The sequence below is a fragment of the Lactuca serriola genome, chromosome 8, assembly GCF_051521515.1.
Source record: "Lactuca serriola cultivar US96UC23 chromosome 8, Lser_US96UC23_V15, whole genome shotgun sequence".
NCBI lineage: Eukaryota > Viridiplantae > Streptophyta > Magnoliopsida > Asterales > Asteraceae > Lactuca > Lactuca serriola.
Genome location: NC_136415.1, coordinates 47,639,727 through 47,653,753, shown reverse-complemented (window position 1 = coordinate 47,653,753; position 14,027 = coordinate 47,639,727).

The following is a 14,027-nucleotide window of genomic DNA, read 5'->3' as shown; positions in this document are numbered from 1 at the left end:
TACATAACAGACAAACACAACACTATAACTGCTAGTCTCAAGGCCTCATCTGTCTTGGGCTCCGCCCCTACTCTGCTAATAATGAGATATAGAACATCATCCACACTCAGCTAGTGATGAGATACGGGCCCCCGCCCACACTCACCTCCCTACCAGGAACATACAAGTATCACAAAGACAACAAGTATAACTAAACATGCATTCCTTCCTCAGGTACCACCCGGCATCGAACCGTAGTTCGGAAACATACATAATAACCTTCCTCGGGCCTCGCCCGACATCAGACAAAATCCGGAAACATATAAACTACATTAGGCTAACCCCAACATCGGATCTAAATCTGGTATACACTAACATACATAAACGGACCGGCATTGGTACCTTCGACCCGTTCCTACTAGAGAAAACTCACCTCACAAGCTGACTGTAGAATCCCATGTATAACCTTTCGCTACTAACTGGAAGATCCCCGAACTGCTGATCACTCAACTCCCTGAGCTATTAATTTCACAATAATACTTAGTCAAAAACTAAAAATTCTTATAAGGGTAAAATGACCATTTTACCCCTGGTCAAATTCAATGCTCTGGTCAAAGTCAAAGTCAAGGTCAACTTCCAGTTGACCTAACTCTTCGAGTTACCTCTTAACTCGTACAGTTCCTATGCTATTCAGACTCGTGATAAACCGAGTCAACTCGTCAAGTCCCTTCACAGACTCGTCGAGTTCTACCAGGAACAAAATCAGGACAAATCGAATCAACTCGTCGATTCCCCCTCTGGACTCGCCGAGTCCCCTTGTCTGTTTGGGCTATCTTGATCGGATAAGCCCCTACACCTCAGATCCAAGCTTCATACTTCACATAAACCCCGAAAATGTCTTTTAGGGGTAAAGTTTCCAACTTTACCCGTTAATACCTCTTCTTAATGGTTTTTTCCCAAACCCTAACTCATTGGGACCTAAAACTTGGTCCTTAAGCCATCCATATCCCAAAAAAAAAAGCTTACAACCACAGATCTAAACCCCTAACACTACTTGGACACGTAAAGCTCCCACCTTTCACTTCATGCATGGCCTTTTTGGGTTAAAAAGGCCCATGACACTCTATGGCTTGCATGGGGGCCCTAATGGCATAAAGTTTGCAGCTTTATGCCCTACCAGCCCTTCAAGGTCTTAGATCTAGAAGAATACCCACTTGGGTCGACCATTCTCCAAAGGCTATCATTCTTGGGCCAAAACCGTTATTAAATAGAAAGGAAGAGATCTAATGAACTAATTGTTGGGTTTTGAGCATTCTAACACTCCTATGGTGTACATGCAACCCTATAAACCTTGGATATATGTTTTCTCTATTATACATGCAAATAAGAACTTTCCAAGGCTTTAATCCTAACTAGCATATTATGATGTTCTTAATCTACAAAGTACAAGTTAGAAGACATACCTTTTGATGTAGCTTGATGTCTTCAAGCTTTAAGAGCTTAGCCCCAATAGTGTGGAAGCCTCAAGTGGAATCACAAATCACCAAGACACCTTGGAAGACTTTAGAGAATATGAATACTTGGTTCTCTCTTAGTGAAATCGGCTAGCCCTCATAGTGTATCCACACTAGCGCCAATTTCACCAACCAAGGACATCTTTATATAGTGTGGAGGATTAGGGTTAAACCCTAATACCCATGACCTTTCATTTCCTAGGATCCATGGGTTAAACACTCCATGGACTATCCATGAAAGCTTAGCCCAACCTAAATGAACTTGGCCCATTCCATATATATAAGAGTCCATATTTAATTAGTTCCTTTTGATCACTTAATTAATTATAAATTAATTCTTGATCAATACTAATTAAATAATATGATTCCATATTAATATATTAGAACTTATAATATATTAATATTAATCATAAACATACTATTCTCAAAAGATTATCCATATAAATTGTGTCGGTGAAGTGCAACCCAAATGGACCATGTCGGGTCGGGTCAAGTACATACCAAATATAGTTATGGACTTAGACATTAATCCAACACTAATGCTCAAGATAGAAACTTGATTACCAGAAAATGTAGCCAATGAAGTGTAGTTTCTAGATCTACTCTCTTCATCTTGATCCCTCTAGCTTCATTTTCTTCCACAAGCTTCAAAGTACACAAAAATCACCTAAAATGGCTCACAACCTCAAACAAGGCATTAGGGTTTGGTGGATTAGGGTTTGGGATTTGGGGGTTGTAAATGAGGTTGAGGGGTGGGGATTAAGATGCTTAAATAGTGTGCAAAAACCCAAATCTAGGGTTTCCCAAACTCCGACCAACTCATCGAGTTGGTCCTCCCCAACTCATCGAGTAGGTCTCTCTATCCGCGTCTAAAAACTTATTCCTACTTGTCGGGTTATCTCCCTAGGACTCGACGAGTAGACCTTTAATTTGCATAATATATTTCCTTAATTATCCTTTTGGTTTTCGGGTGTTACATCTAACCTTTATAAATGTATCCTTGACAGTTTGGTTATGTTATGAACTAAAAATAAACTTGTTATTTTTTAGAGTCTTCCGTTGCGGGTTTTTGGAAAAACAAACTTATATTTTGTATCCAACCCCATCAGTGGTATCAGAGCCATCTTTTATATGTTAGAGTGATCTTTTATGTTTGATAATCTTTGGTTTTGGAAAACATGCATGGATTTCTTTTGGTTAAGAAAAATCCATATTTTTCTTTTTTGGAAACTTCTTGGTTAAAAATCTTTATTTTTATATATAACCATTTTTTATGCATTTTGGTTATACAAAAGTTACCTTAAGAAAAACAAAGAGTTGTTTATTATTATATTTGATATGTGTATGATGTGCATAAACTAGTCATGGATCATTGTCTTTGTTGTGTTGGTTGTTTTGTTAAAAATAGTTGTAATATTTATTTATTCATATGGTATGTAATAATTTAAATAGATTAATTTTTTTGGTTTATTTTGTAAAGTAATAGATTAGTTTTTAGAAATAATTTATTTGTACAAAATTGTAACAAGAAATGAAGACCGAGCCAATTTTTTGAAGACCAAAAAGTAACTTTCGGCCTTAATAAGTGTACAACAATGTTAGTGACAGTTTTTTGAAAAGTGTCGTTATAATTGTCACTAAAGGTTGTTGCAAAAGGGTTGTTGGTCCAGATGTAACACTTTCTGCAACCTTTTCTGAAAAATGTTGCATGCTGCTAAATTATTTACCTTTCAAGAAGCTTTTTCTGCCTTTGCAAGCAAGGGATGTTTCATCAAGTGGGAGCTTCAATAATAACATTACAAGAAGATTTTTGGTCCCTTTATGTCCCTTAGGAATGGACTTGAGATTTTGTGTTGTCTCACAAAATGTCACTAGAATTGGTTGGTTTATACATATATGTTTAATTCATGTTTGTGATGTTTATTTAATGTTCTTGTATGTTATGCTTGATGTAAGAAAAAAAATTATGTGTTAAATAACATTTTATCAAAAAATAATATCACTTTAAGTTTGAGTAAAAAATATATAAAAGATAGCATAAGATGTTTATAAATAGATATTTATAAAAACATTTTACCGGTTACTAGTTTACTGGTTAAAAATCATTTTTTGTTGAAAATCGTTTTATTGTAAAACTTATAAATGTCAAACTTTAAAATATTTGAAATGCTTTAAAATGTGTTTAAACATTATATAAACTCCATGTCTTTATAATAAATAAGGATTTTTTATTAAAAAGACCATAAATCGGTTTATAGTGTTATAACGCCAAATAAAAAAACTAGTGATTATTTTTTGCGTCGAAACTTAATATATAATATTAGTATTTTAAACATAAAGCAACATGTTGATACTATGTTTTATACATGACAAATGAGATTTAAAACATAAGTATCATCACCTAAGTTTTGGTTTATCAAAATATGACTTTTATTATAAGATGCATAAAATCATTATCATTATATACTTATAAAGGAAACATTTTTCCTTTCACCACATTCATTTGAAACTCCCTTTTATTTTTCCTTTTACCACATTCATTTGAAACTCCCATCACTTTTCAACTTCTTTCTAATAATGATTATAAGTTGGTTAATAATGTTAAATAAATATAAAACCTACACTTTAATCATATATAAACTAAGTTTCAATATTAAAAAAATCAATTTTCTTCTACTTATAAAGTTATGTTTTTAACTTTTAACATATTATATACTTAATTTGTTAGGTTTAATATGTTGTCATATGTAAACCATTATGCTTTTAAAGCTACAACTAATAAATAATTTGTATAAAATATTTCAATTGTTAATTTAAATATAACCTTATAGGATCAACTTAAATAGAAATTTTAGTTCAACTTAAATAACCTAAAGAATACTATGTAAATAGTTAAAAGTGATAAATTGTAGTGTCTTTCTAATAATGATTATAAGTTGGTTAATAAGGTTAAATAAGTATCAAACCTAAAGTGTAATTATAAATAAACTAAATTTCAATATTAAAATAATTATTTTACTTCTACTTATAAAGTTATATCTTTAACTTTTAACATATTATACTTAATTTATTAGATTTAATATGTTGTTGTATGTAAACCATTATCAGTTTAAAGCTACAACCTTTGAATATTTTGGACAAAATATTTCGAATGTTAATTTAAATATAACATTACAGGGTCAACTTCAATATAAATTTCAGTTCCACTTAAAAAACGCAAAGAATATTTTATGAATAGTTAAAAGTGATAAACTGTGCTAAATGTAAAAACTAAATTGTAATATCAATTTAACTAAAATATTTCCTAAAATATTTTTATAATAATTAAAATTTTTCAAATAAGTAGCTTAAAATAACTTATAATAACAATACTTAAAAATAACTCTATATAAATGATTATATTGTTACCTTTAAAAAAATTGTTTGATGTTTTAAATAATTACAATAATAGAAATTAAAACATTAAGCAAATAATTTTTTTAAAATTAACTAACATTCACAACAACTATAAATAACATTAAACCATATATTATGTTTAATTTTATTCATTAGTAACCTGCGGGTAGAGGTCATTCATAAGATTGGGATTATGCAGTTTTAATAGATGTATATTATCATATAATTCAAAATAATCAATATATTATATCAACTGAGTATATAAATTATTATATCAAATTTAACAACAACATTATTGTTATATTTAAAAAAACATATATTTGTAAAGATTTCAGCTATATATATGTTTCTGCGCAACGCGCGTGCATTCACCTAGTCTATACAATAAAAGAGTAGTTTTTTTTTGTCATGTGTCACCATGTTAGGCATTGTAATAAATATCATGACACTTGTCAATCTATTGGCACTTGTAATTAATATCATGACACTTATCAATCAATTAATTCTCCATTTCAAATTTTAAAATTTAAATCAAATTTTAATTATATTAAATTAATAATATTAGAATAAAAATAAAATAAAATTTATACAAATTATAATAAAATAAAATTTATACAAGTTATAAGATGATATATTTTACGTATTTATTTGAATCAACAATTATAATTTTATATATAACTAAAAAATATCTTTTAATTAATAAGTTATTTAAAATTATTAATTAATAGTTTTGAGTTTTTACTTAGAAAGTTTAATTAATTTTCTAATTGTGGTTCCCACGGATTATAAACTAGTTGAGTTTATAAAATAAAATGAGTTTATTCTATAAAGTCATGAAGTCATAAGGTTTTTTATTATTAAAAGGATATTTAAAAAATTTATTTTAGAACTCATCCAAAACTCCAACTCTTAAGTATAAAATAAATTTTTATTAAGACTTTTACCGATTCTTAAAACTGTACTACGACTAAACTTTAAAATACCGGATTTTAGTTTATAATTGATCACGGTTAATGACAAATAAAATGAAGTTTTATTTGGCACCTAAAGAACCTCATAACAATTGATATGAATTTTACAAAATGGTATATGAATTGTTGGATGCATGCAATATTCATGAGATCATGTTTTTCTTAACCCATAATTTTAAAACATATATAAAACCTTTTCTAAAAATACAAGTCATTGTCATCCTTTTGAAGAACACTCGTTATCATTTCTATGGTCTTAGTGTCATAGGGTCACCTGGTCATTAGGATTGTCTTACGATGTTCATGGTTATTTTGTAGTTTATGGTTTCTAAAAGGTCACCTTGTCACTAGTTACTTACAATACTATGATGACTTGATCAGAATCTTGTGTGATAAATGTCACCTAAACATGAGAGGTCTGAGGCATAGATATGATAAACATGCCAAGTTAAACAATAGTTGTTTAGGATCTCAAAATCTAGGAGTTACATATCGTATACAACTGGTAATTGCTACCTACCGAGTTTAATTAAGTTTATAGGATAAAGGTCACCTAACCATTTACTTGTTTCGTTACTTGGATTCTAGTCTTTAATAAATTAATGTTTTAAGAAACAATAAAAGGTATTAATTTTTAAATACTAAATATTGAAAATACTAAATGAAACTTTGTTAAATTATGTTAATAACTGTTAATACCCTTTCTCCCTATAAAACCACTCTCTTGTTGAGTTTCAAGTGATAGTAACATTTGATTATTATAATATCTATAACTGGTATAATGTCTTCAGGTCTTACCTTAAGGATAAATAAGAATTATATATACTTAAAAGATCATATACCTGAATAACCTCTGCAACCATTTAGTCTGATCATGATACTTTGATGGAAGTATTATTGTGATAATATTGATGTGCCTCACATCATACTGGAGTAATTAATCTTGACTAGCAGAAAGTCTTGGATAATTATGAAACATATATGATGTCTCACCAAGTAAAGTAGATATTCAATCAGAACACTAGAAAGTGTTCCAAGTCTGTTCGAACATTGACTAAAGAAAGTATAAGAGATTGCGTACTCAAATAGACTTATAGTTCAGTTGAGGGAAATACAGCATAAACTTAGAAATCAAGAAAGGACCAAATGATTAATGTTGTTTCTATTATGGAAGAAACTAGACACTAAAAGAATAATTGTTCCTCTTATCTCATGAAGTTGAAGAAGTCTGACTTATACAAGACTTCAAATATCTATATGATAGAACTATTTATTTTTCCATCATTCACTTGAGGATGCTATACTTCATGTGACACTAATAATTGATATTATGTGTTGATGATTGGAAGAAATAATCAACTGGTTACAAATGAATGACATTTTGTTCTAAAGATATAACAAGTGTTGTTACATTCTTTCTTTAAATAATAGATGTTTTATGCCTATTCTTATAGGGACATGTAACAGTTGTAATTTACGAATAAATCTAAATTTACTTATCGTTTAATGGATGTTCACAATCATGATCTGAAACAATTTATTCTGTGTAAAATAATATTTTCTCATAATGTTAATTATGAAGTAAATCTATAAGCTTTCATTAAATTAATAGTTATGATCATGACACCTAAATAATCTAATGATATTTTATTGAAACTTATATATGTCATTATCATCATCACTATATAAATATGAAACACATATACCAACTTCAAAAGGATGGAATTTTTTAAGGAAAATGAGCTTGATTCATTTGAAATAAGTGAATCCTTTTTATATGGGAAGATGATTCACAAGTGTCTTTATCTATTAGTAGTTAAAGAGCAAAAGGCTCGACAAAAAATTATACATAAGTGATGTATGTAATCTTTTCAATCCATGAATAGATTTAGTGATAGATGTGTAGTCATTTTCACTGATGACTTTTATTCGTTATTGTTGAAACTTCTGATTTGCTTAAATTAATTCATAGTGAAGATTGAAATACAATTTAATGAGATCATCATTAACCTTTCGTTGTGATAAAGGAAATGAGTTTTGTAAAACAAGTCTTCTAGGAACATCTTAAGAGTTGTGGAATCAATTCACAACTTATTCCGACAAAACCACTCACTCGTCATTAGTATTGTTCTTGTGGCACAGGATCTATCTTTTGATGTTCAGAGTAGCCTTCGTATTCTCTAGTAGGATAGGTTCACCTAGCCACTAGCTGAATATCTGTGACAACCCCAAATCTATTCCCGTTACAAATTCCATTTTCACTAACGGAACGTGTCACTATACGCTATTTTATGTAATGTTTGGAATCGTCAATATCCGGATGTCTAAAATTTAAGCATGGCTTGATATTGTCATAAGAAATATAACTCGTAAGTGTTAACCCCGTCTAACCTAATAGAGTTGTATTACTTTTTCAACCACTTCACCCGGGTAAAAAGTTTTAACCCAGTTAACTTTAAACATCGGGTAGCCGTGTATCGGGTGCGATACCCGAGACATATGAAATGGGTGTACACAACATTTGAACACTCTTTTACCACACATCTACTTTCTCTCTCTACTTTCTCTCTCTAGACTCGAAATCGGCCCCGATTCCGCTAATTTCCGACTTCCAAACGTAAGTACTCATCCTCTATCTTAATCTAGTCATGCTTCATTGAATTTAGGGGCCAAAATCATAGAAATCAAGGACCATAAAGGAGTTTACGGCCTAAGAAGCTCCTTAGGCCGTAAACCCCCAAAACCATGCCAAAGATCAAGTTTTTCTTTCTTTTAAGCTAGTATACTAATTAAGGCATATATCTAGAAGAGTTTGGACACTAAAACACAAGGATTTGACATGTAAAAAGGAGTTTACGGCCCAAGCTTGTGCTTAGGCCGTAAACACCTCAAACACCCCCATAAATCTATGTTTAAAGCCCCAAAAACTCTTCTAAGATGTTTGGTAAATTAGACTTGACTCCAAGGAACACTTAAATGCATCAAACAACTCCATTTGAGGACAAAATGAGGAGTTTACGGCCTAGCTTAAGCTTGGGCCGTAAACACCCAAAAATTGGTGTCAAACAAGTCCCTAAACTACTCAAGTGCATGTAAGGAATTTATCTAAGGCCATTGGAGGGATGTTGTACCATTAAACTTCACATTTGGATACAAAATGAAGAGTTTACGGCCAAGGATGTTCTTGGGCCGTAAACTCCCCAAAAGTTGATGCCAAATTGTCCTAAAACTCATTATAGGGCCTTCTAGGATTTATCTAAGGTGTATGAGACCATGTTGTACCATTAAAACATACATCTTGAAGGATTTATTGGAGTTTACGGCCCAAGAACAAGTCTTGGCCGTAAACTCCCCAAAAATGTCACAAATTATGATGTTTAATCCTTCCCTATTAGTCCAAGACACACACCATTAAATTAAGGAAGTGAAATAAGGCCCTAATCATACATTTTGGAGTGTCACAAGAGTTTACGGCCAAGCCTAGGGGGATTACGGCCGTAAACTCCCAAAGGATGGCCTTTGGGCCATAAACTTCAAGGGAGTGAGCTCATGGACCCTCCCGTAAATCATTCATGGCCTTGTACCACTCCCGGGAACCCTTTCTAGGCCTTAAAACCCCGAAAACGATGCTAGAATGTCCAAATACTATAATGAAAAGCATAAGATGATTAACTTCTTGTAAAATACATATTTCATATGACATTAGGGTCCTAATAGGTGCTCAAGTGGTTATTTGGTACCAAACGCTCAATCAACACTTTTACCCGATTTACCCGATTCACCCGATTTCCGCGATTTCAGGTGAGTTCATACCCCTTAATGAACCTTTCAAATGTTTTAAATGTTTTAGGGAGGAGATACAAGTTGCTTACAAATATTTATGTAAAGTTTTACAGAACAAATTCCGCATTACGAGGATTAATCACATGTGATTCACTACCCTTAATTCAAATCACATGTGATTTGTTCCTATGCCTTATAAACGGGTTTCACCCTTTTCAAACTATTTTTAAACAGTAAATCATAATTTAAATGTTCTTTTGGAAAAATATTTTTATTAAATCAATTTACTTATAAAATGTAACCACTCTGATATATTTATATAAGTAAGACTTGGAGGACTTAGGACCGATATCTCGCCTTATTTCCTGTTCTTGTTTGATTGTGGGCTTAGGGTAGTGGTTATCTGTCCGAATGTCGTTGATTTCTTAGTTATATAATCTGTATATCAGTATGGGATACGAATGTTACTGCTTTCACATAATGCTAAAGTCACTAACATGTCAAAAACCATCCCCACTAAGATAACTATAATAGGTATAGTTACGGTTGCTACAGCTGCTACTCGCTAAAGTCATTACTATCTACACTATAATACTCGCTATTACTAGACGATACACTAGTAAGAGAATACACTATGATCAATACTAAAAGATTACTACACTATAACAATAGAGAAAACACTAAACAAACAATAATACACTAACCCGCTACGAGATACTCTATTCGCTACCCACTACGCCCGGAGTTTTCCAGCAAGGAGACGACTCTACATGTATAGATCTATACGGGGCAGACGCTATTACATCCCGACTGTTAATCTCAGTCCGCGCCGTGCAGGCCCAGGGATGCCACTACTTCACTACAATGTGCATGACCGGGATGGTCATGGGATCCCCTAATATTCTCACTATTTATGTACCAGGAATACACTATAACTACACGAAATTACTACACTAAATACTAACTGCATCCCGAAGTAAGTAAGTATCTACCACTAAAAGAAGCTTGCACCTCTATCACTGATTACAGGCTTAACCTATTCCATCAAAATTTTCATTTGGAGATTTTCCCAATATATGTTTACAGTAAACTGTTTCAAAGAAATGAAGAATGCATACTTTTCACAGATTGTCACCTACAATGTATTTTCTGGAAAAATATGGGATTTTCTAAGGTTCTACTATTTAAGAATGTAAATGACACATTTTTCGTACTAATGCTTTGTATACTAAAACTCACACTAAACTCTTATGAACTCACCAGCTTTATGCTGATATTCGTTTTCAAAATAACTTGTATCTTCAGGTCAAAGATAGACAGGTACAGCCGCAGCATTTTTGGAGAAGGTGGAGCACACAAGACCCATCTCTTATTTTTGATTTACTTTTGGGTGATTGTTAAACATTACAAAACACACTTGTAATTAAATTCACTATGTAAATGCAATGGTTGTATGTTTCTTGTTTTTACTATATTGCAATTGTGATGATACTGTTCACTACGTCATCCACCCCGAAACGTATTCCGCCGTTATCGGTTTTGGGGTGTGACAATATCGATAGTACAAGTTTTGAATAGGATAAAATAGACCTTATAGTATGTTATATGATGTTTTTAAAGAACTATTAACTTTATAATTTTTTGGAAATATGCTCATTGCGACAAATATATATATATATATATATATATATATATATATATATATATATATTCAACCAAACAAGTAGATTAAATACCTTCATTAGACTAAGAATGTAATGGTTTGTCCTTATCTAAAAGGTATGGAGTTATGGAGCTTATGTTAGACAATAAGCTTAATCACTCTAGCATCTACTAATTGCAGTTATATAGACTATCCTAAATGATTGTTTAGGATGAATTCTCTACTAATCCCACTAATTATCATTCCATAAGACAAGTGCTTAGAAAGTTCTTTTTCTAATTGGGAGCAATTTGGAACTTTGCGAGCTAAAGATCCGTAAACTAAATGCATCATATTTTGGAACTAGCAAGTTTTCGACTGTTGTTGAATTCTCTCAATAGTTGATCGGAAACTAATAAAACACATAGAGATGCATTCATGTATGATTATTAAGTATGGGCTTGATTAATATTCCTTGATATATATTATGAATATAAAGAGTAAGTAAGTTTTCAAAGGAGAAAACATACATGAATGAATTTTTTTTCAGATTTAAGCTAACATCTCAAAGTAAGAATCTTCTTTCATATAAGATAATTACATAGTTTGATTAAATTATAAATCAAGAAGACTCTTGTGTTTTCTACATATCTAGTGGGAGCGCAGTAACATTCCTAGTCTTATATGTAGTCGACATTCTAACTCTTGGAATAAAGATCTGTATAGATAGATCCTAGTGCAAATGTTGTTGAACTAGATAATATGATTGTATTTCATATGTTGTTGCAATTAGATTAATCATATATGCCATGATTATACATGTAGGCCAAACAAATTGTATTCTTAGAGCATGTAGAGTGATACCAGTATAATCCGAGAACAAGTCATTGTGTGATTTATAGGAACATATTAAAGTACTTGTGAAGAACTAAAGAAATATTCCTAATTTTCTGAGTATTTGAAAGAAAGCTATGTTTAAAGTAGTTACACATGTGTTATACTTTCAAATAGATTGAGATGACTCTCAATAACAATCGGGTGTGTCCTCGTTGTGAATGAAGAGAAAGTTACATGGATAGTGCTTCTATGTAGACTTTAATTACAATTACACATCAGAGTTAGAGTACATTATGGTTTGGAGAACCACATACAAAGATGCTTAATGTATAACTCATTATGACTATGAGTAATCCCATTATGCAAGTATTGGTATCTAAGTCATATTTAAGCATCTAATGCATTCTCAATAGTTTTCTCTATATATGAGTTAGCAAAGTTTATACAAATGAAGTTTTTCGCATCTACTTAATAAAGTTGTTTCATTAGCTAAAGCATGAAAGTCAAGATGGTGCTATATGGCCTTATTGATATAAGTAGATGTATTTGATTGAAATTTAGTATTTGGGTATTGAATAATAAAAGTAACATATATTTTAATTGAATTGACATAATGGATATGAGTCTTCCATTGAATAATTGTTGTGTTCTATATTAGCATATTTAAATCCTTGAATAAGTAGGCTATTCTAAATGTCCATAGTCGTTCATAGTTGTAGGATCATATATGAGGTAAGACAAATATGAGTGGATTAGTGGATTCTCATGGAGATGAGAATAGCAAGAGCTACGACCAACTTCATACGTAGTTGATTAAGAGAATAAATATTGGACTTGACCCGCATCAAATTCACTTAATGGATCATAGTCAAGAGTGATGTTTTGATCAAGGTTGTATCTTTGTATTCTTAGAACTGAGATGCCTATTTGAGACTTAAAGTGTAGGAATTATTATGCTTTGACATGGTTTAACGTTTTTCAGTAAAAGGCAATCATAAGGGTCATCGTTGGGTATGACATGAACTACATTGATGGGCATATGTAGTTAAGATGGGATTTGTCCCTCTTATTTTTTTAGAGCTAGACATATAAAGCCTTACTACAAGTTAAACACTGAATGAGATTGATGGCAATCCATATCTCATGTTCGACATGATGTTTGAGACAAATGAATATATGATACCACACCTTTAGTAACAATTGTATCTTTGAGCTTCTGGAATTGGTTGTTGATGAGATGGCACATTCGTATGTTGTTAGGGGTGGTATGTCATTGCTAGAAGTCAGCTACTGTCAATATCAGTCTGTAACGAATATTGTTCAAGTGGGAGATTGTTGAATCTATATGCCCAAGAATCATTATGGAGTGATATCGATAATAATATATAATCCTATAGGGTCACACCTTTATCAAGTTGGCACATTTTGTATATTTATTATTAATATGATCATTAATAGATAATATCAATAATTGTATTTAATTAGGGAATAATTATTTTTTTGTGAAAATAATAACTATAAGAGAGTATAACTAGTTATTATTTCATATGGTATGAAATAATAAATCATGTACAACCTTTTCGACTAGTTGAATTCTTTTGTCGTTTACCTAAAGACAAAGTTTATATTTTATAAACTTTGAGTTTATAAAAATTAAAGAATTCTCCTCTTTTCAAGAGGTATGGCCGAATTATTAAACAAATGTGGAGGTTGTTTGTCAACCTCCATGCCTTGTCTCCCATGCTCCTTAATGCTAGCTATTACTTTAAAGTATTTTAATGCTTAGGCCTTACTTTGCATGGACTATATAAGAGATGCACGAGGCTTGCATTTTTGGCTAGTGAAACACACTCTTCTTCCTCTTTATTCTTCACCAAAACCGTAAGTAACAAAGAGTTTCATCTT